The sequence below is a fragment of the Pteropus alecto genome, unplaced genomic scaffold (assembly GCF_000325575.1).
Source record: "Pteropus alecto unplaced genomic scaffold, ASM32557v1 scaffold166, whole genome shotgun sequence".
Taxonomy (NCBI): Eukaryota; Metazoa; Chordata; class Mammalia; order Chiroptera; family Pteropodidae; genus Pteropus; species Pteropus alecto.
Window position 1 is genome coordinate 4538797 of NW_006439757.1, and position 6362 is coordinate 4545158.

The window sequence follows — 6362 nt, forward strand, 5'->3', positions numbered from 1 at the left end:
ACTGTGAGAAATACATTTTTAGTGTTTAAGCCACTCAGTCTATGGTCATTTGTTATAGCAGCCTGAACTAAGCCACAAAGATACTTAATTTTGCTTAGTTTCCTCATCTGAAAACAAAAACAAAAACAAAAACAAAACAGAATTATTGTATCTAGTTCACAGTGTTGTTCTAAATAGGTTCTATGGGAAGCACTTAGCACAGCATTGATACACAGTAAGAAGTAATAGCTCATTCACTTGCTCTCTTTTTCTTGCTAGGATGATGCTGACGACTAAACACTTTCTAAAGAGACCATAAGAAAACACAGATGGATAAAACAGTGGTCAATACATAATTTCAAGTTCAAGAAATAGTCCTCAGTTGTACTAAGTTACTATATGCAACAAGTTATCCGGAATTTGCTCATTATCTCCTTCTATACTCAGCAAAGGACTTAAAAGAGAATATAGAGTATATTCTATTTGCTACTTTGGATTCAAATCTTTGGTCATTTTGCCTTTGATATTTAGAATTAATTTACAGTAACCACTGTGAGGCTACAGTAAGGTGAGTCCTTGGCAATGTACAGCAGGTACTCGAATAACATTATTTCATTCGACATCATTTCGTCATAACTATAGGAACTTAACTCTTGTTTTTATCAATTAGCCTATGGTAAAACTGGTTTATTATTCATGGTTTCACTTAAAGTCCCAGAAGCTATCTATGACATTAACTGAGGACCTACTATAATCAAACTCAGGGGGCATTTGTCATAGGAGGCATTAAGTGTAGATCACACATTGAAAAATTTCCCCTCAGGTGATCTGACACTTTCAGGTTCCTAAGATACACTCCACTCGGGTTTCTGGCAATATTACCAGAATGATAGTGACTGATGACAATAGTAGTGCAATAGTTTATTGTTTGTTTTACTATTCTTAATAATAGCACTCATAGGGTTAATGCGAGTATTAGATGAGTTACTAAGAGCCCTTAATATACCACCCCCCCCCCAAAAAAAAGATAACTTTGTCATTAACTAGACACTGTGGTGGGGAAAAACAACTCTTAGAACTATTTAGTCTACAGCCATGCTACCCTGAACAAGCCCGATCCTGTCTGATCTCAGAAGCTAAGCAGGGTTGGGCCTAGTTAGTACTTGGATGGGAGACCACCTGGAAGACCAGGTGTTGTAGACGTAAAAACAAACAAACAAACAGACAGACAAAAACCTATTCACTTATTATAGACAAAGAGAGATTCAGAGTTGATCATGCCCATTTACGCATTGATCAGGGGAGAGGCCACCAATTATTGGATCAATTTAGCTAGCCAGTTCTCCTGGCAGGTATCTCCCTATTATAGAGAAACTTATAGTGGATTATCAAAGACTGAGGCGTCTATTGCCATAGCTTTAGATATATATATATTATTCTTCTATTTTTTATTTAAAATATTTTTAGAGCATCTACTAAGTAACAGGTACTATCAAGTGATTTTGGATGTGGCAGTGAAAAAGACATTCAATGTCTAACTGTCAAGGGACATATGGACTGGACTCCCTTCTAAAACATTCAGCTCTATCAGTTCTCCACCTTCTTCTCCATCTACCATCTTTAGAATCTGTCCAAACCTAACAGGCGTTTCTAGTTTCAGATTTTAATTCTTCCCATTCTGTCTTGTCTCAGGATAGTTAAGAAGATCATGCCTACATACGGCCTCAAACAGGACAATTCTAATAAGGCCAAATTTGTCACCTCATAAGTGATGGTACTAGACTGGTTTGATTAGTATATTAGATTATTCATTTAATTTGATACATAATTTACCTACTGATATGTGTCCAATTAAACCAAAGCTTATTTTCACTTATTCATTATTGAATCCTGCAAATAAAAGGCATTTTCCTTTTCCTTAAGTAAGAAAAAAAGGATTAAAAGAAATTAGTTCAATTTCAACTAATGGATAACTTTTCCTCTAAAATATATAAATACTGTAAATAAGTGGGAAAAGTTTAATAAGATGGGATTGGAATTTCTACAGGTAAAGCTTTTAAATGTCTAAGAAGCTTGGTGAATCTAAGTCTATCACTAAACATTCTTAATACTTTTCTAAGTTTTTCACAGAGCCTAATTGAAGATGTATAACTTCTCTAATTGAAGAAGTTATACAACATAATTAAAATGTATAACTTCTGCTTCATCAGTATGTCAGGTAGACACTGTCAAAGGCTTTATTACTTTAAAGCTAGATTCAGGATAAATAAGGAAAAACATATAAGTTATCTAAAAAGACAGAATTCTCAAATTTAAAACTTCTATAAATTGATATCAGTTTTTATGATGTGAATATAAGAAATCACTAAGCATACAGAAAAAAACCGAGAGAAATAAATTTTAGAATTATTAGAATCTAAACATAAATTTAGTATTCATAAAAAATGTTTAAAGAAAGGTGAAGCGAGCATGCAGAAGGAATTAAAAATGATTGAGTACACATTAAACAGAAATAAAAGCAACATTCAGAAATGATAAACTGTTGAAATTAAAATTCAATGGATAAAATTTTTGGCCCTGGCCCCAACAGTGTAGCTTATATTGAACTCAATCGTCTACCAAAAGTAACTGAAAGTTGGAAAAACATATAAATGATCTTTGAAGGCACTGGAGGGCCAGCACAAGTAACATTGAACAGCCAGAATCCTTGAGAAACAGAAGCACAGAGGAGCACTCCGTGCTCACCTCAAAACTGTCCTAAAGGCATTTTCCAAATTACAGCAAGAGGGGAAAGAGCCCGAGAAGAAAGCAGCAGTCTTGCAGATCTAAGGAGACAGAGGTTGAGTTTGGGGATGCCCAAGGAGACAGAATTTGACGAGCAAAATGTTGGAGCAAAAAGGAAACTCAGAGAGAGTGCCCCAAAATCTGCACCCAAATTTTCCTCAAACTGCTGGTCAACTTCTGAGTGGTGAATGTGCAAGGCAAACCTGAAGAAATGCAGTAAACAGAACACGGGGCTTGAGCTGAATTTCAGCAGCCCAATAGCACTGGGGCGTTAAAGATGGTTATTCAAGACAGAGGAATTTGCTAAACACAGGCCTGAGACCTGGGAAGGGGCATTCCCTAATATTAATGGCTATTCCCACAAGTAAAGCCAAAACTGAAACAGGTCAGGGGTAACAAAGCTTAAAACAAGACTTGACGGGATCAAGATCATTCTCTGAAACTCTTTATGACTAAAAATCTTAACACTTAGGAAGAATATCATTTAGAGACTACAGTTTATTATCCATAATCAGAAACCCGACTGAAAATTATAAAACATGCTAAAAATGTGCTAAAAATAACAAAAGCAAATAACCAGTATAGATAAATAAAAAAGGCAAGAAAGAAATCCAGGCACCATTCACAGGACCACCAAGGAGGCGATGGTAGTGCCAGCCCCGGTCACCTGGAAAAGCCCCAACCAATGCTACCTGGCCATTCCCTGAGCCTTTGTGTGCACCTTACCTACGTGCCTTATTTCTGGGTGCTATGCAACTGGAGCTTGTGGCTCCTGTGGTTGTCACACCCTGGTGGCCACTGCTTCACCGCAATCTTCCTCCTGTGCGCCTGCCCAAATCACTGCCCTCCAGCACCAAAATGGTCCATATGGCGAGCTGCCAGTAGTCATCTCCCACAAAGGCAACTGAAATTTTCATGTCAGAAGAAATTTGGCCAACATCCCACAGTACTATAAAATGAGACTTTGAAAACTTTGCCCCTTTCTCTGACTTGCATAAATTTTATCTGGATTGTACATTAGATGGCAGGGAAAAGATGGCTGCCAATCATATTATGACCTGTTGACGAGGCTCTCTAGCTTTAACAAGATGACCTGTCCTTACACAATTCAGACTTGTGAGAAAATTATTTGCTCACTGTAAACAGTGATTAAAGAAATCATGAAGGAAGGCAAGAAATGTCACCACGTCTTTATAGTATCCACATGACTATTAAAAGTACAAACATAGGTCAAATTGGTGAAAGACATCAATTTGAAGATCCGAAATCTCATTGAACTCAAGAAAAGATACATCCAAGAAAATTATCAATAAACATCTCATAATCAACTTTCTAAAAACCAAAAACAATACAGCTGAGATGACATAAACTGAAAGGTAAGTCAGAGGAAAACATCCAAACTGAAGCGCAGACAGTTAAGAGGATAAAAAATGCAAAAAAGCATAAGAGACTTATCAGACATGGTGAAAAGTTTCAAAACAAGTGTAATTTGAGGTACAGGAAGAAAGAAGAATGTGACAGAAGCAATATTTGAAGAAAAAAAGTGGTCAAGAATTTTTCGGATTTGAGAAGCGCTACAAACCCCAGGGAGGAGTAAAACAAGCATTTTATATAAAGGAAACAATAAAAAATTTAGATAATTGTAGTTATATTTTATTATGGAATCTTAAGACTGGAAGAAGTCTCGGAGATAAACTAACACACTGATTTTGTAGAGGAAGCAGCTTGAGAGCTGTACGAGTGAATGATCTAAGGAAAGTCACACAAGGCACAACCAGAACTGGAATTCTCGAATTCAAATTAAGTGGTCTTCTTGTTCTTATTTATTTATGTTTTTATGTATGTATGTATGTATGTATGTATGTATGTATGTATTTATTTTACGCCTACAGCACCTGGTGTTCCTAGGTGGTCTCCCATCCAAGTACTAACCAGACCCAACCCTGCTTAGCTTCCGAGATCAGACGGGATCGGGCATGTTCAGGGTGGCATGGCCGTAGACTTCTTGTGATATAAGACTTTCTCTCTTATTTAATTTTATATTTTAGTAGCATTATCAAATAATATGAATCATTCTATCATTTTAAAGATAGATTTTCTTAAACTATATTTTAATCTTTCTTGCTGACTTTCATGTTACCAAACAAAATGACAGTGTAAAAAAAGTAATGCTAGGTCAATTACTTGCTCAAGATTGCTTAATGTGAGAGGTAGAGCAGAGACTAAATATCAGGTTACTGAACTTTTCAATTGCAGAGTGTTTTTCACATCCAGTTTTTTTTTTTTAATGGCCCATGAGCACTGTAACTAAGGTCAGAAAATCCCTGTTCTTTCACCTTCACCTTTATCTTTAGCAATTATTATTTTTTGATTTATACAATTTATTTTTTTAGTGCCTTTAGTGCCAGCTGTATTGAGGTACAGTGAATTTGTGTACATCTAAAGTGTACAGTGTGATGATTTTATATACGTGTACAGTGTGAAATGATTCACACACGCACGCACAGCTTCTATGGCAGCTAGTCCAGCTCTTAATAGGTTTCACCTATTTTCTTCACCCTTTCAGGCTGAGGATGTGAGATACTATATACTCATGAAGTTTATTCTTAGTGTTCAAGGCAGAGATGAAAGCAGGAAGAAGTTCCTATCTTTAACACTGGGCTCAAAGATAAGATCCAAGTACTCCATGGGTCCACCCGGGGTTGTGAACTGGAGGTCAGGAAAATGTAGAAATTATGCCGATAGCCCACCCTCACCCTGCCCATCTGAGACAGCACCAGGCTTTAGAGAGTGACCTTCCAGCTGGGCAGCCCAGTTGGTAATGTACAATTAGGGCTGCTACTTTCACCCCCCACCCAAAGGGGCAGTGCAAGTGAAGGGCACTTGAACTTAAGCTTCTTTAGGTTCATGATGCATCCATCTCTGCATAGAGCCCTGGTCAGGAGTTGACCATTTTGCCAATAGCAGCAGCCTAGAGACTTGGACAGTCAGGAGCTATGCTGACAGCGAAGCTGAATTCTCTACCTCAAAATATAGGAAACTTCTTGATCTTTTTTTCATTCCTTTCTCCAAGACAGAGTTAATTGTTACCTCCTACTCTCTCTCTGGTTTCTTTTTCCTCTGTACATCCATAATTACCTCTGCTTACTTCCAATATTTCACTTATTCTGTGGCATTGTCCTTAATTGTCCGTAATTAGTTAGTGCTTTTTGTTTTTTTTCAGGCAACTGAAAACCTGAAAACTCAATTCAAGCCTCCACAAAAGGAAATGTGATTGTCTAGTATCACTCAAACATCCAGAGGTAGAGTAGGACTCAGTGCAGTTCAGTCATGTCAGGCCAGACATCTCTGTTGTTCTTTTGACTATGCCCTTGCCCTATGACTGACTTCATCCTCAGGCTGACTTTCTTCCTGATCACAATGTGGCTTCCTGAAGCTACAGACTTTACATGATCTCTCTTTCACGTCTAGGTAAGGAAAAAAAAAGAAACGATAAGCATCTCACAACCACTAAACAAGATTTCTGAGCTTCATGCAGAGACCAATCACTATAGATAAAAGAATGTCATATAGGTTTACACCTTGGTTACATGCTCACT

The 6362-nt window shown here is 37.3% G+C and overlaps 1 non-coding gene and 1 pseudogene across 1 annotated transcript; one reads left to right on the plus strand and one right to left on the minus strand.

Annotated features, from left to right (window-relative positions):
• Nucleotides 1–1064: 1064 nt before the first annotated feature.
• On the plus strand, nucleotides 1065–1182 carry LOC112483983 (annotated as a pseudogene).
• Nucleotides 1183–4646: 3464 nt separating this feature from the next.
• LOC112483941 lies at nucleotides 4647–4765 on the minus strand. Its single transcript, XR_003047828.1, has one exon. It is a non-coding gene; the product is annotated as a 5S ribosomal RNA (ribosomal RNA).
• Nucleotides 4766–6362: the final 1597 nt, after the last annotated feature.